The sequence below is a fragment of the Apodemus sylvaticus genome, chromosome 9 (genome assembly GCF_947179515.1).
Source record: "Apodemus sylvaticus chromosome 9, mApoSyl1.1, whole genome shotgun sequence".
NCBI lineage: Eukaryota > Metazoa > Chordata > Mammalia > Rodentia > Muridae > Apodemus > Apodemus sylvaticus.
The window spans coordinates 15,866,571-15,889,109 of record NC_067480.1 but is presented as its reverse complement, the minus strand read 5'-3'; the positions used below and the strand labels follow the sequence as shown (position 1 = coordinate 15,889,109).

General features: G+C 44.0%; 1 protein-coding gene across 8 annotated transcripts in view; it reads left to right on the top strand.

Annotated features, from left to right (window-relative positions):
- The first annotated feature begins 340 nt into the window (after window positions 1–340).
- The window catches only part of Pam (peptidylglycine alpha-amidating monooxygenase), a 273,258-nt gene continuing 251,059 nt past the window's right edge, over window positions 341–22,539 (top strand). For 2 of the 8 annotated variants that reach the window (XM_052192590.1, XM_052192587.1), the window contains exon 1: window positions 341–469. The gene's annotated coding sequence lies outside the window, so the exon portion shown is untranslated. The remainder of the gene's footprint in view (window positions 470–22,539) is intronic. The other 6 variants (XM_052192592.1, XM_052192589.1, XM_052192595.1 and 3 more) reach the window with 3 other exon arrangements.

The following is a 22,539-nucleotide window of genomic DNA, read 5'->3' as shown; positions in this document are numbered from 1 at the left end:
GCTGGGGAGGGAGGCGGTCCCTCGCCGCCGCGGGAAGCAGCCCCGGATCTGTCCTCCGCCTCTCTCCACTCAGCTGGCACGGCCAGAAGGGACCAGGGACTTTGCCGCGTCCCAGAGACTTTCGGGCCAGGGCCTTCTCCACGCTCCCGGGGGACTTCGGGACAGTCGCCACCCACCAGCCCGCCCGGGACTCCACGCACCCGCCGCGCGCTCCCCGGGAGCGGGGCAGCCAGCTCGGGGCTCCGTGGGCTGGAGGCGGAGCCGAGGCCGGGACGCAGCCGGGAGCCGCCCCGGGGGAGGGAGCGGGCGGTCCCGGAGTCCAGCGCGCAGCCCGGGGAGGAAGGAGGCCGGCTGCCGCCGCGGCCGCGTGCTCAACCTGTGCCCGCCCAGGGACCCGGAGCCTCCAACTAACTCCGCCCGCCGCCGCGGGCTCCCGTTTCCGCCTCGGGGAGAGCCTGCGGCCGCGCAGGTTGGTGTGGCCGGCGCGGGGCGCGGCGGGGAGAGGGTCGGGCGCGGGGCGGGGCGGGGCGCGGAAGTTGGGCAGAGGCGGGGCGGGGAGCGGGCTGCTGGTCCCCGGCTTCCTGGCGCGGGGACCCGGTGGCTTTCCTCCGGCGCGGCCGGGATCGCAGCACCCGGCGCCCCGAGCCTTCCTGGCATTCCCTAGTCCTGGGGTTGTCAGCGCCACCGCGTTTCCACTGTGGCACTTTAACTGCGCCCTCACCTTATGGGGTGCGCTTGTTCATTCGCCTTGGGGTTTTCTTTTTGTCCCCCTTTTGGATAACTCTAAGTGACAGAAGCGAAGCCCCGCGGGACTCCGAGTGGATCCTTAGGACTAGTTTGAGGGGTAGTGGGGGCTGCCGCGCAGATTGAGAGTGACGGCCCGTGGAATAGCGACTGGGGCGCTTAAGTGCTGGCAAGTGCCTGAAAGCATGGAAATTCCCCATCCTCACAGCCTGCCAGGCTTGGCTGTCTCCCCGCCGTTTTTTTTTTTTTTTTTTTTTTTTTTTTTTTTTTTTGCTAGCCTTAGTGTGTGTGTGTGTGTGTGTGTGTGTGTGTGTGTGTGTGTGTGTGTGTGTAATCCTCCAGGGAAAGGCGCTTGCTCTGTTAGGCGGGATGGAGAGTACCCACCTCTTCCCATACTCATGAAATCTGGCTGCATCTGTGTGGCCTTGGTACTCTCTCCCATCAGAATCCCTGTTGACCTGGACAGAATACGCCTTGTTCTTGTTCATTGGCTGCTTAGAGCTTGTTGGGACAATTTAGGAGTGCTAGGTGGTGATTTTAAGCCAAGGTCTTCTGCTGAAGCTCTGTGCTAGCAGGTCCCTGACCTGAGTTTGGTCCTAAAGCTTAGATGTGATGATTTAAAGATGAATTTGGCCTGGATCTCTTTAAGGCTGAGAAGCACAGCACGGCATTTTCTGGAACTGGTTAACAGGGTTTAGAGTTGAAACTGTCCTTTACCCAGCAAACCCTATGTCTAAGCTGTTGGTCTCTATGCCCATGGTTATAGAAATTCAACTACCAAAAAGATCCTACTGGCCCCAGTCTCAAAGATAAGAACTTTTTACTTAAGATGTTTTGTTGTCTCTAGAGTCTTGTTTCCGTCCTAAAAGTAATTTAATAATTTTTTTTGGTGGGAGAGAACCCCTTCTTCTTTGGTAGGTGAGTTCAGAAACGTAGTTGATAACCACCAACACAAGAGACATCGTTTAATGTCTTCTACCTACCTTATAAGGAAAAGCGCCAAGAAAATCAGATTTATACTCTATATTAAATGGCTAAGACCTGTCATTCTTATAGCTTAAATTTAATAGACATTTTCACAAGTCCCCGTATTATGCAATGCAGGTCTGCTGGGTGTATTAAAGAGCAAGACATGGAACGTATTTCTTGCCCTTAAGGGCTTTCTCAACTAATTTAGTGACACCCATATCTTTATATAAATATCAAACATATTCTAATAACTGTGCCTGGTGTGTAGAAAGCATCAAGAATTCTATATTTAAGCCCTTGTAGGTCATAATTTGGTGAAGATGCCTTACAGACTGGAGTAAATACCAGGTTGAGTAAGAATGTACTTCCTAAAAATAATGTCTCAAATGCTCAGATTTCATCAAATAGAGGTACATTTGGAAATAACTATTTTAGAACAAAAGCATCGTGTAAGAGAGTTGTTCTCAACCTTCCTAAGGCTGGGATCCTTTAATACAGTTTCTCACATTGTGGTGACCCCAGCCATAGACTTATTTTTGTTGTCACTTCATAACTGTAATTTTGCTACTATTATGAATTGTAAAGTAAATATGGTGTTTTCCAATGGGTTTGCCCTCAAGGGGTCTTGACCCATAGGTTGAGAACTATGGCTTCTAAGCCGTATTGTGTGATAATCAAATACTGAAAAGCTACCACAATTTCAACCAAAACTTCAATTAAGTGGGTAGCCACACTGATGTTTTTCTCCTCCTCTTGGGAAGAAAATTATAATGCCTACAAAATAATTAGAGAGTGGAAACTTTTGTTTTTATAAACTTGACTTTAACTTTATTATATTAATTTATAGGGGGAGGCACAGGCACACTTTGGAAATCAGGGAACATATTGTCGTAGTTACTTCTCTACTTCCACCATGTCGGTTTTAGCTCTCAAACTCAGGTTTCCCACTTGGCCACAAGCACCGTTACCCACAGAGCCATCTTGCCCACCCGCAAATGTACAGTTTTCAATAAAGTAGTGCTTTAATACTGTATTAGATACTTGTCTGATACTTCTTTGGTAGGTGAGTTCAGAAACGTAGTACAGAGTCCCTTAACCTGAACATTTTGTAATTTTCCCAGACAGCAGCACCCACCAGGGGCCCATTGGGGATATTTGTTATCCAGGGAACTCAGAAACAAATGTCTGATGAGCACTGGATTGCCACTGCAAATCTGGGTTAAGTTAAATGAAACTTGTTTATTTGTATGGTAGCCAAAACAACAACATATTAATAATAATAATAATAATAATAATAAATAATGTACTCTGAATGCTTTTGAACTTTAAAAAGGTAAAGGATTGACTCAGGCTCTTCCCTTCCAAGTAAGTTACATTTCATGAAATGCGATGACACCAATTCTTTCCCTAGTTAGAAGAAAAGTTAATCTACCTGCTGGCTGGGTGGAGTTTCATAAGCTACAGGCATGCATGTGGGACTTCTGAGAATTGATTAAACTCACACAATAAGGCTGGGCAGACTGAAGGGCAGCCTGGGAGGTGTGCTGCTAACTTTACAGCAGCACGTGTAGCTCGGTCTGTTGGCTATCTCGTTCATAACCTGAGATTAAAGATTCTTATCATTGCCTTGGAAACTGTGTGGTTTGATGAAACGACCATGACTATCAGACTCCTGACTCTTCACTTTAGCGCCTTTAGGCTGCAAGAGCTAATTGTTAAGACTACATAAAAATAGCTCAAACGGATAGGCTATGAATAAAGTGTTCTCGCTGTTGTGTGCGATCAAGTCTACTTGGGGAAACCGGAGTTTCTTTATTAGGTCTTTTGTTGTTTTTGCTTGTTTATTTTGTTTTGTTTTGTTTTAAGATGGAGTCACTGTTTAGGCTAGGCTAGCACTTAGATCAGGCTAACCTTGAACTGAACTTATGACCCTCCTATCTCAGCCTACTGAATGTTGCTTATATATCTATTAGCATATTAATCATCTCCTATTACTTCCCATACTGCTGAGAGGAAGACCTGCACACATCTGATCCAAGGTTAAACAGTTAGTTGATGGCAGGAAAAGAGTTATAATTCCACGTGACAAACGGATAGCTCTGTGGTTTATTCCTAAACCCTGTGTGGTCTCACATGAGCCAGGGCACACTAAATATCTCTCTTTGTAAATAATGTTAAGTCTAGAATTGGGGGCTTTGGCTTCTGGTGGGCCTGGGTTGCTCCCCGGGTATTTGTCTGTCCTTTAACCTTAGAAAGTTATTTAACTTCTCAAACACCCAATTTTATCATCTCCAAAATGGGGGTAATGGAAGTACTTATGTAAAAGGATTCTAAAGGGACTCCGGCCTGCTCGGCTGGGAGCACGGCTCTGGCAGGCCTTGCTCTTCTCCAGGATTCGCACTGACATGCTTAAAAACTGTTAGATTGCCTTCTTAAAGCTCGCTTTCCAAGATCTATTCCCTCATTTGGCTGGTTCCTCCTCCTGACGCTGACTACTGAGGTCCAGCTATCAAAGAATTGATATCCAGCAATCAACTCTCCCCCTCCCCTCCCCCCCTTTGCTCACCTAATTAACATGCCCGATCAAAATTAAACTCCTCATCCTAACTCGGGGTTTCCCATTTTATCTTTTTATAAACCACACTTTTTCTTTTCCTTTCTGCTTTCTTTTTTAAAACTTTTGTATATCCCAATACCAGCCCCTCTCCTCCTAGTGCCCCCCCCCATGCAGACCCTCCCCCTTCCCCACTTCCCCCTCCCCTTCTCCTCTGAGAAGGGGGAACCGCCCTTCTGGGTACCAGCAGTAATCAGGTAACTGCTGGACTTGGCACATCCTCTCCCACTGAGGCCAGACAAGGCAAGGCGGCCCACCTACGGGATCAGGATCCACATGAAGGCAGCAGATGCACAGATAGCCCCACGTCAGTTGTTGGGGCTCCGGCATGAAGACCAAGAGGCACATTTGCCACGTGTGTGCAGGGCCAGGGACACAAACCACTATTCTCCTATGTGCTGCATCTGTCTGCTCTCTACCCAGAGGCCATCCTTTGTCCCCTGTGGGACAAATACCCCTAACCCTTGTCCCTTGCCCCTTTCTCCCCTCTCTTCCCCTTGTCCCTCTTCCCCTATCTCCTGTCTGTGTCCCTCATCCCTGCCCTCTGTCCCTCTGGGGCAAATAAATCCCCTTTGGTCAGAGAACTTGGTCTCAGGCTGATACTTTCCTTGTCAGATTCTTGTATTAGATGCCCCAGCCAAGAGAGTGCTTAGAACACCACTTGCCATTGGATGTAGGGGAGGGGAGGGGAGGGAACGGCAACCCAGAGGTCCCAAACTAAAAGTAACGCATAATGTACATAAACATATAAACCCAAATATTTTGGAGTAGATATTCCTCCTCTAACCTGTAGTCAAACCTTTATTCAGCACGTTTATCAAGATTCCCACCACAAGGTCAAATGTCGCCGAAGCTGACATACAGTGGTGGTCCTCGTTTCATGGTGGGAGAAGTGTAGAGAGTCACAGAGGATGTGATGGTGACGGCTTTGTCATGTCCCGGCTGTGTAGGCATGAGCATGTTCTTGCTTTGTGGTAGGCAAACGGTTGGTGAAAACGTCAGAGTTTGTGAGGTCTATAAGCCCGGAAGCATGAAGAGTAGCGGCCTAAGAGATTGCAGAGCTAAAGGATGTTCCAGATCCAGGGCAACCTGAGAGTGGAAGTCAAGCGGAACAGCTTGAAAGAGTGAATAAACGTGGGGAGGAAGGACAGCTGAGGCTACCTGGAGAACCCAGGCCACGTCACAAGAGAACCAGCTGCGTGTTCTCAGGTTGAGACCAATCCAACATTTGCCAGATGCTGAGATTTGCAGGGAGGAACTTAAAACTTACATTTATGAAACATCTCAGAGTGTGAGCTGCCCAGATGTTTCTGGGTTTCGTTATTATTATTATTATTATTATTATTATTTATTAATACTCCTATGTGGACCAAGCCAAATAGATCAGTAATTGTAATTTATCCCAAGGTCACCACATTACCTCCTTCATCATTACAGAAGTGAAAGAAATGTTATGTGGTTCTACAGATATATTTTAGGAGAGTCAGGGGACAGGCACACAGGTAGACACCGAGTGACAAGGCCCAGCATACGCACAACTGGCTGAGGGCAGTGTGTGACGCTGAAATTATCCATGGCTCACCCAAATTTCTGCTTATCTGTGAAAAAAGGAACAGATTGGTTTCATTGGAGATTGTCTTCTCAAGACAGTTTGTATCGTGGATTACCTTCACAGACAGAGGTGAATTTTTCCTGTTGGGGGAAAGAGAAACTGGTCATAGTATTCGTTATACAGGATGGGTTTCCCTCCTCCATTATGAGTCAATGGGTGTGCAGGTGTACCATGACATACTGTGGGGGCTGGGCCTCAGGGAACATTGCCAATATTCCTACTACTCTTTCTGTGAATGTCATCTTTTGTCTTTGACCCAAGATTTGTTTTTCTGGTTTTGTTTCATCTCTCATATCCATGAGATGCTAACTATTGTTCTTGGGAGCTACAACCATACTGTTTAAATTAATTAAAAAAGGAATGAGGTTTAACATGGCAGCTCCTCGGCTGTACTGCCCGAGTGTTAAGTGCTTGATCGTCATCCGTGCCCAGTCACTACCCATGAGTCGACGTAAGAACAGTCTCACTGCAGAGTTCTACAGGAATTACTAGTCTAAAATTTACTATTGTTTTTGTGTTCACGGGTATGTAGAAGTGGATGATTTTGATGATATAAACACGAAGGTTGTTTTTATGTCAGATTTGCATGAATTTCTCTATATAGATTGAATATTTCAATTCAATAAGCTGGGAAGGAAAAAGTACAAAATTATTTATACTGTTTCCTCAAGTCATGTGACAACAGAAATTCAGCATATCTGTCGCATTCCCCAAAACTGTGGCTGCCTGTGTGGTTCAGATGTGTGCCCAGGAGTTTGTACTTGGGGAAATGAGCTTGAGTTTCTTCTTTATGTGAGAGGCTAGGAACCATACATTAGGAGTGTATGTCTAGAGTGTAACTACTACAGTAGTTACTGGGCAGTGCCTGCTGCTGACACAGCTTGCTGGCCTAAACTGACATAAGGAGAAGAGACAGGAACACAGTTTCTACATGGCTCTTGTCATGAGAACTTGAGAGGACAGAGTCAAAAAACAAATAGGAATTGAACTTGAGGAATAAAAATGTATTATTTTAAGTACAACTTTGAGTGACCCAGGGACAAGGAACACATGTCGCCTTTGCAGGGTTTGGGTCCCAGAATCCCATTGGGCAGTTCATGTCTACCTGTCACCCCAGCTCCTGGGGGATCCAAGACCTCTGGTCCTCACGGGTGCCTGCACTCATCTGATCATATGCACACACACACACACACACACACACACACACACACATGGGATTAAAAACTACGAAAAGGGGGCTAGAGAGATAGCTTAGCAGTTAAGAAAACTGAGTGTTCTTCCAAAGGTCAAGAGTTGAATTCCCAGCAACCACATGACAGCTCACAACTGTCTGTCATAGATTCTGATGCCCCTCTTCTGGCGTGTCTTAAGACAGTGACAGTGTGCTCATATACATAAAATAAATAAATAAATCTTTAAGAAATAAGAAAAATGCCTCAAATTTATTTGTACAACAAAGACTTTTTACTTACATAAAAACTAAGAGTTCCAAAATGTTTGAATTTTAGAGTATTTAAAAATTGATTGTTTTTTTTTTTAAAGTGCTTATATGCACAACCCAGATCTTAATAAGAGTGCTGGCCATTTACAATTTGGGGACTTTTGAAAAAGAGATACATCAATACTAAATGACCACGATAACTGTAATATTTAAAGAAAACTTTTTTGACAGTTATATATGTAATTCTTCGTATTATTAGCTTCTCCTAAAACCTCAAATTTTGGTTAAGTTTGGGAAAAGCCAGGACACCTGCTCTTAAGACTTGGTCTAGTATAGAGTCCCTGGTAGAGAGCAGACGTTTGTTATTGTTGGCATTTACTCCGTTTAGTTTTTAAGTGCTGCTTTGTTAACTGTCTTAATTGTAAGTTCTAAGAGCTTATTTGTGTAGGTTTTGAAAAGGCCAGAGGTCCCCACTGCAACCCCTCCTCTCTCTGCCTGTTACATCTGCTGGTGTAAGCCCTGTTACAGGGGCTTTTGTTTCCCTTCACCACGGTTCTCTCCAGTGCTGCTGTTTCTCCTTGCCCATTTTTTCTACCTGTAAATCACATGGAAGTTGTAAATAGTCTTAAAAAAAAAAAAAAACTTTGCCAGATCACAATCCTCACCAGTTTCTTGATTCCTTTCTTAGGCAGGGGTCGGCAGGCATCTTCAGAAAGCAGATTGGAGTGAAACTGGAGGATACTGTTGACATTACAGATGTGTCCAGTCCTCGGAAATAAAACCAGGGACCTTACCGCTATTAAGTGAGTGGGTGCAGCGGAAGGAAAGGCTACCAGATTGTTTCTTATGCTCATAAGTCTTCAGTTGGCCTTTAAGGCATCTCATAATAAGGAAATGATGGCAAACTAATAAGCCCTTTCTTTTCCCCCCAGAGAATTTAGAATTATACGGATTGTAATGTCGAGGGGTAAAGCACTAACAATGGGGTTTATAAAAACAGGCCTTGGCCTTGGACCCAGGATACCCTGTAGTGCTCAGAAGTTTTAGTGTGTGTAGATTTTCTCTAGTTGCACATGAGTGACTTTAATCAGGAGCAACGTGGGTTCTTTGTGTTATATGCCGTTTTCTCTTTGGCCCCTGCCTCAATCAGCGATCACCTTATGGCTAATGGACCACAGTGAAATGGCTTCACGACATTTTCTAGGGAGTTAAGGACCTTTTTTTTTTGGAGAATACTTTTCTTTTCTTCTTCTGTTTTAGGATGGAAAATGCCAAGGAGAGAAAGTTGGGATGGGTTTTGCAAAGGCAAATGTTTCCAGGACAGGATCATGATGAGTCAAGGAACTGCTAATAGGATATGTAAATGTAACCTTTCACCTAGTTACTAAGTCTTAAGTATGTGGTTTTGGTAAATTGTTTGAGCTGGTCCTCGACTAGTTCCTTAAAGAAGCAGATTCTCCTGGTCCCATTGTTATGCAGTCCGCCCTGAGAGCTGTTTCAGAGTTGGTGCTGTCCTGGGCTGCCCTTCCCTGCTTCCATTTTAATAGCAGCTCACCATCTGGTGATTGATTTCCACCGATATATTCGCCTTCATCTTCAGTATTTGTAGAATGTTTTGATATTTAGGTGTGAGACACTGACTTCTAGCTCTTTGGTTTCTAATAAACCTATCTTCCATTTATTTAACAAATACTTACTCAGTCCTGGCCATATGTGTCCCTCTGTCCCTCCCTCCCTCTGTCCCCTTTTCCCTCCCTTTTCCCCTCCTTCCCTCCTTCCCTTCTTCACTCTCTCCCTCTGTCCCTCCTTCCCTCCTTACCTCTCTCCCTTTTTCCTTCCCATCATCCCTCCCTCCCTCCTTCCCTCCTTCCCTCCTTCCCTCCTTTACTCCCTCCCTCTGTCCCTCCCTCCCTCCCTGTGCCCCTTCCTCCCTCTGCATCCCTCCTCCTTCTCTCCTTCCCTTTTCCCCTCTGTCTCTTCCCCTGCTTATTTGGTCAGTGCTAAGGAGGAGGTCCAGGACTTTGCTCATGTTCAGTCAAGGTTCAACCTCATCTTCTCTCTCCAGCTCGACCCAGTATTCTTGAATTTAGAGATATTGGAAAAACATGAACTATCGTACCGTGGAGTAAAGAGTGAAGGAAAAAGACAAGCATTTATTGCCATATACACATTATCACAATAAAAAAATTTTGAAAATAGTCCCATTCATACATAGATGAATGGGTCTGAGGAGCACCCTGCGATTCTGGGCTCGCATAACGGGAGTCTGAAGACTAGATGTTGATCACTAGCTGGAGACAGGGAGGGAAGAAGGTAGAGACGTGTGTTGTCTGTTCAGAAGAGCTCCCAGAGAAGGAACAAGGTAAAGTGAGGGAGTGGAGGGTAACCTTCGATTGTGGGGCTGGGTGTATCCAGACTCCTGGTTCAGTTCTTACAGGAAGATGTGTTAACATTTCAGTTTTGGTCCTAACAACAATGGGGACTGGTTAAGGAACACTTGGGGACTTGGTGCAGTTGTGTTGGAGAGAAGATTATTTGTGCAGGGGACAGATTGGAAGAGAGCCTGGATTTTCCTAGCAGAGGCTGGGAAGCAGCTGAATCTGTGCAAGTAGAGGAGAGGGGCTGGAGAGATGGCTCAGTGGGAAGAGCACTGACTGCTCTGTCAGAGGACCTTGGTTCCATTACCAGTACCCATACCGTGAAGCACAACTGATCGCAATTCCAGATCCAGAGGACCCCCTCTTCTGGCCATCATGGGCACTTCCGGCTTGTGGTACCCGGAGATACATACCGGCAAAACACGGTACACATAAATAGAAGGAAAACAGAAAGAGGTGTACCTGAGACATGTACTATAAAATAGGAGGTGAAGACGGAAAGTGTGGTCGGGCTGGCCTCAGTTGAGTGTGAGGGTGAGATTCTGTCTTATCCAGGCAACCAAGATGGAGTTTCTGCATGGGTTTCTGTGCGGCTACTCTGTAAATAAACTGCGATCAAGAACTTGTGGCCTTGACTATTAAGAGGACTGGCAGATTGTTATTAAAATATAACTTTGGACAGTAATAAATCACAGAATATAATACACAGAGAATGAGGGTGGATCCTCTTGAGTCGTTAAATCAGGAAAAATGTTGAGCAGAGGCCTCAGTGCCCTGGGTGAGCTAACCATGCAGAGGTCTACAAAGCAAAAGGAATAAAAGGGGCAAAAACTGTGGCTCCAGTCCAGGTCCTCAGCCACAAGTTCCTCTGCCAGAGAGAGTCCAGGGTGTCCCGTGATGTGAGAGGGGGAGGGGGAACAAGAGAGGTGTTAAAAGTCATCTTGTAGCCAGCACAGAGAGCCATCTTGTCTTTTCTTCAATCCTGAGCAGTGTCAGAGTCACATTCCACACCAGCCCCAGGCTCACACAGAGATGCCTCTCACCTGGTGTCAGCAGAGCCTCTTCAAGAAGCCCTCCCTCATGTCACACACTGCTCCCAAACCGATGATGGTGAGAAACACACGTGCACCTGCCGGTGAAGACTCTTATCAGTTCCCCTGAAGTCCTCACCGCCCTTCAGTTCTCTTCTCCATTAGCTGAGTGAAGGCCTTTTCTGGGATTTACTTAGGCATTCGTGCAATTTATTTCTTTTCTCCCTGGGATCACATTGCTTCATCCTGACGAATAAATTATCTTCTATCAGCCTGTTTCCATTTCTTCCTTCAGATTTTAGTTTGCAAGTTGTGAGTTGTTCGTGTGTGTGTGTGTGTGTGTGTGTGTGTGTGTGTGTGTGTGTGTTTTCCAGTCTCCTCTGACTTACTTCCTCTTACCTGGATCATTGAGTGCCTTAGTCTACTTCTGCCTTTTTCTTGGAGTCACTTGACGAGACGCTGCCTTTAAAGTACCATCCTTGCTTCCAGTTAAAATATTTATGAGTATTTTATTGTTTTGCGGGGAAAGCCTTAACATTCATACTTGCTCTGCCACATATTTATAGAGGGAACTCCCTCTGTCTTCTGAGACTCCCTGGAATAATTTGATGAAGATCAAATAGGTGAAGAAGCAGACATTACTTAAAAAATCACACAAAGGGAAAAAACTCAGGGCTGTGATTAAACATAAAAAATAATCCAAATTGTTCAGAAATGAGTACACATTCTTTAGATTTCGAATGAGTGTGTGATCTTACAGCCATACTGTATCCATGTGTGTTTGCATTCCTTGATCTTTTTGAGACAGTGAGTTTCAAGGTGGGTATGCAAATCAGTTTGGTCTTAATGAAATAAAGTAGTTTCTGGGTTTGTCTCTGATACATAGGTGGACAGAAGCAACAAGAGATTCTCTTGACACCAAACATTGATCATGCAAAAGAAAAAAGAAAAGAAAAAGAAAATCGCCCAGTTGTCAGTGTGGTTCTTGCAACCCCAATGTGTGTGAGAGAAGGGGTGAGGCTTGCCAGGCAATCAGAGGACCACAAGCAGCTCTCTGAAGGTGTGGTTCTGTTACTGATGTGAGACGGAAATCTCCCCCTTTTCAATACAGTGCAGGCCTAGATGACTGACTGAAGCCTGTACAGGAGATTGGAAGGGCATTCAGACCATTCTCGTCCGGATTTCCGATGAGCATACTTCCTTACCCTGCAGGAGTTGTAGGCTTCTGTGCATTTTCCTGCTGTGTGGATTTCAAGGCTGCCGTGAGTCTTCCCGGTTTCCAGCCACACTTCAGGCTTTGACCAACTTCACCTGCAACATATGTATTTATTTCCTAAAACCACTGAGGTGGAGATACCACAAATTGAGGGCCTTGAAGCACCGAAGCTATGACCTATGGTTCCAGATATTAGGAGTCTGCTGCGGTTCATTTGGGTCCCTCCAAAGAATGCCCTGGATACACATCTCCATGTGACTGTGCTGAGTCTCGGGCCCTAACGAGAGGTTGTTAAGTTGTGGGAGTGAGGCTGTCCGGACTTCAGTGCCAATTATAGAGTGCTTCAGGCTGTGAGCTCAGTCTTGTGTACTCTCATGCCTTCTCTTCCCCGTGCTTGCCCTCGTGGGTTAATGAAGCAAGAATTTTTTGACACTGGACTCGCTGAACTCAAGAACTGTGAGAAACTGAATTTCTTTTCTCTATTTAGTCAGAATATTCTGTTGTAGCAATAAGATCCATGTGTTGACCGGTTGGCTTCCTTCTGAGAGTGGTGAGGGATGCTCTCTCTCTTGCCTTTTTGTTGTCAGAGACAGTCTTCGGCTTACAGATGTCTTCTCTGTCCTCTACCTCTTTGCCATCATTTTCCTCTAATGCCTTCCGCTTTGTCCATGTTCTCTGTTCTCCCTTCCTATTGGAAATTGCCCAACCCTAATGACCAATATTCTTCTTCTTTTTTTAATCAATGCAAAAAGCAAGAGGACTTATATTTAATATCCAGCATGCTGGGGCCATCCTGCACATGGAGACAGAATGACCACGTGCACCAGGCTGCGCAGGCCTTTCATACAGTTCTCAAGGCAGCTGCCATTAGGCACAATGTGATTGCAGAACAGTGTTACCTTTAAACTAATTGGTTGTTAGGGGATGAGCTAGATGGCCAATGGACTCTGGGCCTTTCCTAGCCTCAGGGATCTCCCCATGGTCTGAGGATCCAGTCAAGACACAGATATCAGAGACCAACGAACACACCCATTTTCCCTACCCTTCCCCCACCACCTTATTAATATCTCAATGCCCATAACCAGCTTGAAGAAGTTACAAAGAGTCGTTGACCCAGTTCCCTATGATTTGGGACTGGAGAGGGTTGTTATTAAGTTGTCTTTCTAGAGAATGTAGAAATGGTCAGATTTGAAACAGAGAGAAAATAGGATTGATTATATAGCCATAATTTCATTTGGTAAAAAAAAAAATCTTTTTCATTGTTATTAAAATCTTAAGTTCTTATTGGGTACAGAATTCATTTTGACTCATTATCAAGGTTTCATTGGTATAAATTTTGTCTATTGATACTAAATATTTAAAAGTACAGGGTTTAGACCCAGCCCTTCTTTGCTGTTTTTATAACAGATCTGGGATGTTCAAGCCTGAGAGTTTAGGGCCAAATAATAAATAAAGGCTCTGAGTTTATTGTTCGGGTGTTTTCAATATTTTTAACCTGATGGCCTGCATAGACACTATGTCTAAGTCCCTTTGTTCACTAGGCCTGGAAATTAAGACTTGAACATTGCCTTAGAGGGCAGGGGACAACTTAAACTCTATTTGCACAATGCAGTATATATGCAGGAAGGTATAATCACAAACACAGTAAATTAGTGTGCTACTAAAGGAACTAATAAAGTAAATGGATTAGGTACAGAAGTACTATGATATACCACATGGCGCAGGGCAAAATAAACAAAATACTTTATAAAACTGCATGTAGAACTCTGAATGTTCACTCTTATTTTAATGAGTTCTGCAAGTCCTGTTAATTTTAATTTTAAATTGGTATAAATTAATGTAGAGTTCCAGCCAACAAGAAAAAAAGAACAAAAAGACCAATTAATTTTCTTTCTAATTTTAATAGTACATTCCATTATTACCAATGTCACTAGCAAATAGGTGATTCCCATGTTTATTTCTTAGGTGGATTTTTTTTTCCATGTGCATAGTCTTTACTGCCTTAACATTGCCCTATTTCTTTCCTGTCCTCTGTGCCTTCATTTGCCTTTCCTGGTTGACCATCTCTGCCAAGTACCCAGGAAGGTGTATGGATTATGGATGCCCTTTATCTTATGATATGTGCTTGCTTTGGTTCATTCAAAAACTCCTTTCATTTTAGAATTAAATCTCATAAATATTCTGGAATGTTTACACCAGTTTCTGTGTGTGTGTGTGTATGTGTGTGTGTGTGTGCGCGCGCGCGCGCGTTTTTAATAGTACAGGGAGAATTTGATAGGCCTTCACCTTGATATTGGAGAATATGTAATAGATTTACCCATCTTTGGAATGAAGCTATCCCATTTACCTGGGAAAGCGAGTGTGTGTAACTCTTTCTACTGCCCCCTGTTCTGGCATCAGGACAGTCTCTGTTTGACGTGAGGATGGTGTGCTCTTTCCTTGTGCACCTGGGCAGTTTGAAAGTTAAACTGTTTTCTGTTTTTGACAGAGTGACACACAGATCACAGGGAGAGATACATTGTTTCAGAACTCATTCCAACTTAGTGACTAGAAATTGGATACTTGACTTTGACAAGTAGTTGTTTTGTCATTGACCAAAAAAGCTTTCTTAGCCGAGTTCCAACATTCCATATAGCTCCGCGCTGTTTTTTCAGGGGTTTTAATTGCTTCTCTTTCATTAGTTTGCTTCACCTTGTTGCTAAACCTCCAAAGGAATGAAAGACTTTTATGAAAAGAAAAACAAACCCATTTTAAATTTTTGTTACCGACCCACACTCTTCTTCCTTGCTCTCAGGGAAATTTGTTTTGAATATTTTCTCATTAAAACAAGCACACAAAGATGTCAGAACTGTGTCTCAAGTGGCAGTGGCACAGAGCAGGGTGTGTGGGGAAGAGGTGCCATTTGACACAACGTCTCAGGCCTGGGGTTGATGGCAGATCTGCCAGGTCATTTCAAAGAGATGATTTGTACCTGGAGCCTGATAAGACTCTTTAAAAATGTTCTCTTTGTTTTGAAAATTGTCTGTTGTTTTTCAGGTTAGAGAGTTTGTATATTTGTTCTATTTTCCTAGGAAATGAGGTTCACAAGACCCCTGGGATCCCTCTGATTTTCAGCGTGATCTCTGCACTATGTAGAAGGCCTGGCATCCTGGGCAATTAGCCACTGGACACCGTAGCCACTAAAATCAGTTGCCTTAGTTGATGAGCTTTCTTCCTCTCCTAGATACAAACGTAGAAATATATATTTGTCAAGAAAATATGCTTTATATGGGGATTTAGGGCATGGGATCTAATCAGTCTGCTTGGCTTCAAACTCATTTCAACATTCACCAGCAGTGATGGAGGCTCCATTCCATCATCTCTGAGGTCGCCTCCTACTATCTTGCAACTGCATGAGGCACTATTCTCAGCATGTCACAGATCTGTAACACCTTTTAATTAAACCTCACAGCTGCCTTGTGAAGTAGATGTCATTGTTTCCATTTACAAACAACGAGGACGGAGAATTGACAGGCTAAGATCATTTGCCCAAGTTCAAGTAGATAGATACCTAAACTGAAGGCCAAGCTTTGACATTTTGGCTTGGGAACCTGTTGTCCCCTCTAGTCAGCTTGTCAACTTGAAGTCTTTTGTGTTGGTGCGAAGCAGGAGTAAGCACTCCATCTACCATGATATCAAGGACAGAGATGACTGCCACCATGTTGCTGCTGACAATCCCTGCTGTGATTCTTGGGAGAATAGTGACTATTATTTGCATTAATATTATCCATTCCTGCTTTAATAATAGTTTATAATTTTTCATGCTATTGTCTATGAGTATTGGATCTCAGAGGGATTCTATTTGCTCTTAAACCTGATCTTTTAGCATTCTGTCATGAAGTGTGTGGTGGAGTCATTCGAAGGTTGGACTGTGTGTGTGTGTGTGTGTGTGTGTCTGTGTGTGTGTGTGTAACCAGAAAGTTTTGGTTAAAGCTATTGGGAGTTATAAATTCCTGCTGGTCCTGTTAGATTCTTTCCACCGTAGCCGAGAGAGGGAGGCCCTGTGGCACCTGCCAGGTTTTATTTTTTAGTACCATGTATGTTTAGTTCCAGAGGCTGGAGTTTGGCAGGAATTGGGAGGATCGCACCTAATAAACTTTTTTTTTTTCATTTCTAAAATTTATAATTCTTTTAAATCGTTTTGGTTGCTTTTTAAAAATGAAAACAACCCCATTTGCTGGTGGGAATGAAATTGAAGTTCTTTGTCATTTGTGCAGAATTCTCAGCCAAAGAAACGCCTCGTCTGGGCAGGGCAGGCTACACTGCTCCTTAAGCACCATTCCCCTGGGACTTAAGCTCACTCTCCCTGTGATGTTGACCAAGCAGTTTTTCTGCTATTCGCTTACTTGGTGGAGAGATCCTTGGCTCCTTCCCTCTAGGCATTTTGTCTGCATGCCTGGTGGCTTAGCCTGGCAGTGTCTACCTGCACACAAAGGGAGGAAAGACAGAAGAGGACCTTGAGAATCCTGACGGGAGGAAATGGATGATTGCATCCCTGCCTGGAATTTTGAAATAATTTAAACTAACATAACTCTAGATGTCCCAAATTTTGTTAAGGAAAACAGCATTCTGGAAGCTTCTAGTCTTGGCAGCTTTGACGTTCCTTCAGAGGGCTGTGCTATTATACCAGAAGGTGGAGACTAGGTTTAAGGATTTTTTAATTTTTATTTTATGATGTGCACGTGTGTCTGAGGATGTGTATATGTTCCACATGCATACAGGTGCTCGTGGAGACCAGAATACGGGGTTGGCTATCCTAGAACAGAGGTTACAGGTGTCTATGAGCCCCCCACCCCTGCCCCCACCTCCCCACCCCCCCAACGCTCCACCTCCTCACCCTCCCACTGCCCCCATCTCGTGTGGGTGCTGGGAACTGAATCCAGGTCCTCTGGAAGAAAAGCGTTCTTAGCTCCTGGGTCATCATCCAGCCAGCCCCATGCAAGTTTAGATTTCAATGAAGAAACACTCATATGTTTTCATCCTAATAAAGTCTCTCCCTTGCAGTCCTAGTAAGTGCTTCCATTTTGTGGGGAGTTTCTTCTGGCATTAGATAGTGAGGCAAGGCTTGGCTCTATCACTTACCAGATCTAGGTCTTAGGCACACATGGGACCCCTCTGCATATCTCAGATTCTCAGTTTTGGAAGGGAAGTCTGCTTTGCGTATTCCCTACAGTCTGATAATTATAAGTATTCCTTGAGATGATGCGTGTAAAATATTCATATAAATGCTGGGTAGGTCGTTCGTTGCTTTGGGCACGGTAGAGGTACTACCGTGCCCAAAGCATGTCATCTAGCTAGAAATGTAAGCCATGCTCCTGGCCCTGTGGAAGAGGATGGCGGGGCTCACAATGGCTGATGCCCTCGCTTCACAGGTGTACTGCCCTCCAAAATGTCTCTGCTTCTGCCCACCATGGCAGGGAAGCAAAGGCCCACCATCTGATTTTCCTCAGAATTATATGGAGCATGGCATATGCAAACCAGATGACCATGTGGTCATCTAACCTGTGAAATATACAGACCTCTTTCAAAGGAACAATATCCTTGCCTCAAGTTTGCCTTAATTTCATTTGTCAAAACGTGCCTTAAATACCTTCAAACCTGAAATGAACGCCTTAGCTTACCGCACTTACACTGTTGTAAAGTGAAGCGCATTTGCAAGTTAAATGTCAGCAGCACTATAGAACAAAATGTGAGCAATTACTTTAATTTATGTGATGGATGTTATTTTGCTGAAAGTAAACTGTCGGGTTTGGGTTTGTCTTTGCCGGGAACAAACCAGGTTGAATTCGCTTTTTTATTTCCTAAATAAAAATACCATAGGCCTTGCAATATTGCCAAGTTCATGTGATTCAGCCTTAAAGATGTCTTCTTAGATAATTGTTATATGATACCTTGATAGCTGTGGCTTGGAGGAACTGACAGTTTTGAAGGGTGGGTTTCAGGATTCCAGTTTCAATGGGTGTTGATGGATACATCTGTTAAGCTGTTCCATTCTCTGGAGTGCAGACCTTTACTCTGTATCTAACTGTGCGCTCCTCCCAGCCTAGGGACTCATGCCCTGGCTTCACAGCGCTACAGCTTTTTTTTTTTTTATTGATGGTTGTTGTTTTTTTTGTTTTTGTTTTTCGTTGCTGTCTTGTGAATTTAACCCAGGGTCTTGAGTGGCTCACCCTTTGACCTATTCTCCTCTAATGATAATGTTTCCCATAGAAACATTTCTATGAATTCCCATTTCTTTGTGATAAACTGAAATTGTTGGGTAATTAAATATATGCTACTGTTATTTTATATTGTATTGATGGCCATTTATTGTGACAGTACAGAAGAGAACCCAGACTTTCGTATTTCCTGTGGGGAGACAGCATACCTCCTGTCAAAGCCCAGAAGCTAAGTAGATCTTATAGACTCATATGTATTGCCTGTGCCCTGGACAGCTCTCTGGCTGACCCTACCTTCCCTTAGGGGTTGGGGACGAGTCAACAACACGGACTCCAGGAGCAGGCGAGAATGCTGCAGCAATCTCATCTGAACGCTGCCTCAAGCTCCTTTAAGATCCTCTGCCCATTCCCCCATTGATTCCAAGAAAGTATCTATTCTAAACAGCAGTTCCTGATTGGCCAGCATTATTTGCACCAGCAATCCTTATTCTTTCAGGAAGTCCTCAATTAGGTCCTCCTGCAGGAATGTTGGTGTCACAGGCAGTCCTCAATTAGGTCCTCCTGCAGAAGATGCTTCTGCAGCTGCATGGCCCCCAAAGTTTACATAGAGGTAGCCCTGCCATTCCTGCTATAGGTATGGTCTCTGTTCTAACTACTGACCTCTGTCATAAAAGTATAGTGACTGTACATTGACAGTACTTTACAGGCATTGACTTTAGAAAACTTAAAGTAGTTCTGTGTCAAAAAATATTATGTTTATAGTGATTTTATTTTTATTTTTTTAACAAATAACTTGCTGTCTCTGTCGGACTTCATTTATAAGGGCTGACATTCCTCTGTGGGATCAGGATTGCGGCAGCTCCTCTGAAGTGAGGTTTGACATTGGGACCCGGACAGACCTTTCTGAGATCCAGTTTCTTGTTCTTGAAAATAAGAGAAGGTTTCTCTTACCTCTGACAATTATGTGGAGATAATTAAGCTGGAAACAGAAAGGTGAATGGGTGGAATGAGTATCTGTGGCTTAGCTTTAATTACTGATGAGATATAGCAGCTTTTTTATTTTCAGACACTTACTGCATACTTATCTCGTGGAGACTCTCTGGCCTGGAGCTCCCGAAATGTCTTCACGCAGCTCACTAGGTTCCCACTGGTGAGTCGCTACCACACCAACCCTATGCTTCAAATCCTCCAAGGCCTTTGTGGAACACCTCAGGCAAACCCATGCTTTGCCACCACGTACCTTTTTCTCTTGAACCTGGAGGAGCCACCTTGTGAAGAAAAACACCACACAGACTTAGTTCAGAGCTATGGTAACTCAATCACTGGGTGCAGCAACTAAAATCCTAATCTTGTAAGCCTTACTAAATCTAAATCTCCGGTGGCCAATCCTGATGGATCTGCCATTGAAACCAGGAGGCACTCATAGCTATATCTTGTCCTCATTCTATTCCTGTCCGGAAAGGCTGCCCCCTCCTCTCTCTCTCTCTCTCTCTCTCTCTCTCTCTCTCTCTCTCTCTCTCTCTCTGTGTGTGTGTGTGTGTGTGTGTGTCTCTCTCTCTGTCTCTGTCTCTTACCTCCTCCTCTCTTCCCCTCTCTAACCCAGAAGTCCCGCCTACTCACCCAGTGATTGGCTCCTTTATTCATTAGGGGATTGGTTCACAAGAAGTCCCCTGAGTACATGTGACTTACTCTTGGTCCACAGCCTCTCCCAGGAGAGAGAATTAGCATCAAAATACAAACAGCACCAGGCCCGTGCACAACACAGAGCCATGCTGTCTAGTCAATTTACCAAAATAGCCTGCTTCAAGGCACAGTGGTAAGGAGCGATGGAGAAAGACGCCTTGCCTCCTGTTTAGGCTTCCATATGTGTGCACACAGGTGCACACTTATGCACAGATGCATAGACCATATGTACACATTATATACTATCTCTCTACCCTAGAAAGACCAATACTGTCTTTCCACTATAATATTTGTCTAAGTGTTTACTGTGGTGGTTTTATAATGTTATACTTCACGAACTTTATGTATGTCATATGTATTTACACAGTACAGAGTATTTATTCAATAGATTTTGGCAAACACATTCAATATCATAATTGAATAATAATCTCTTCCCATTAAGAATACTTTTTTTGGACCCTACCTGGATAATTTAGTTCCCTGGAATATAAACCAAAAAATGTCTTAAAATCACTGTCAGCCAGACCCTATCCTTGGTCTGCAGTTTTGTATTTTGTATGAACTGAGGAGCCCATGTTATTTTATGAATTTTTTTTCTACCTCCAGAGGTGAACTTTCAGGTGACAAAAACTGATTGATGCTCCTAACCATTTTCAGCATTTTGTCAGTCACGTGGCTTACTATTCACATAGCCTCACAGTGTTTCTAGAACCTGAGTGTGAGCTCCCTACTAGGTAAATGTCTTTCGCAGGGTTGTACTTGTGCATCTGTAGACCACACTAACGTTCAGTTAAGTTGATGTATTCCACACTGTCTCGTTAGGGACAGTAAGTCATTTTAGAGATGTTGGGGAATGCTTTGGTTTGTTCATTAATTCTAGGAAGGACAACTTCTCTGCTTGCTAACCTGCTCTTGTAGGAATCTTGGATAAACTTATATGGGGAAGGTAATATGATTGTACAGAGATTTTTGTACAGCCTTTTGTAGAGCCTCTTACTTGAAGTGGACCTTTTACAAAAGGACTATGCATCAGTAAAAACTTCTCATATAAGGTGTGGAAATGGTGACCCGGAATCTAGAGAAAAGGGTGAGTTTTGTATTAGTTGACAACTGTCCTGCTCTCATTGAGATCTACCTAACCACCTAATATAAGATCGCAGTCACCTCAAATTCCTAATCCCTGCCCTACTCTTTTATCTGCGTCTAATTTATCATTTCAACCATATCTCTCACTAACTTCCTGATTGCCATGTGTCCCCTAGAATGGAAGCATCACTGGGGCGGGGGGGGGGGGGGGCCTGGGAATATAAGTAATGCTGAGTGCATGTCAGATGAGATAATAAAACTCAAGACAATGGAGAACCATTACAAAAGTAGATGCTTGACAGGGGCAGATGTGGTTTCTTGAAAGAGTAACTCTACTAGACAATTTAAAAATTCACCCCAAATCATGCCTTTTGTCCCCAAAAGACTCTGTGATTTAAATGTACGTTAACACAACAGCCCTTTGCCTGAGAAGGCAGTGATTCATATTTGAGTAAATGAGAAACCAAATGTCACCGTTCTTTCCAGGATTGATATGTGATGATGTCACCCCTGAAATAGGATTGCAGGCTTCAGCCTCTTTCCCACATCCCTGAAAGATAGAGGGCATTGAAGTTACTGTTCTCCATTGTTATGGGCGGAAAAATAAGGAGAAATGTTGTGTTCCTAGATTAGAGATTAGTATGGGGTGGTTCTCTGTATTTTTTCTTCTAGGGTGGTGTCAAAGAAAAGTTGTCAAATTTCTGTCTCTCTTGAGCACACCAACTGTCATTTCTCCTTCAGGCAGAACCATGTGCCCCTTGTGACTTCACACGTAAAGGGCATTTTGTAATCTTGGAGGTAAGTGGGCTAGATTTCCAGTGAGCACTTCTTGGGATACCCCCTCCTCCACAGCAGATCGGAAAAAGTTCAGTGGAGAAAAACCTGCATCACAGAACATTGAAAGCGAGAGCTAGGGGAAGTGCCTTTTACCCACCCCGGCACGTAAGCAAGCCCGTCTGCTAAGCCTTGGCTTCTGACCCTTTACCACTCCCTCATTGCTCTTTGGCAGGCTCCTTGATTTTGCCCTGCACTTTGTGTTTATACGTTTATATTTGTTTTGTCTCCATCCTAGGTACTAATATTGTCAGAGGCAGACAGATTGTCTTCTACTTTATAATTCCCTAGAGCCTTCTGTACAGTATTTTCAATGAGAAACACTCAATTAATGTTTGTCTAACAAGTAAACAGGAGGGAAAATGAAGGTTTCAGGAAGGAGATTGTAATATTACCAAAAATCACATTAAGGACTCAGAGGAATGGGAACTGGCATTCAGTCTCCCTAGTACTCAGGATGCAATGAACACCGGACCCCGTGCGGATGGCTAAAATGAAGCATGGGACTGAGCATCTGGATGGTTATTATTGTTTCCCTTCTACAGTCTGGTCTGAGGCATCCTGTTCCAACGGAAACTCTAGACCTGCTCGCCGAATTAGCCCTCTGCTGTGACTCACTCCCGTTTCGTTTCCATTTACATTGTTCTTGTGAGGAAGAGAACTGCATAGACAAACAAGCCAAATCAGAGCTTAGTTTCCTGGTGGGTTGTTTGCCCTTGTCCTGGTTGCAAGGG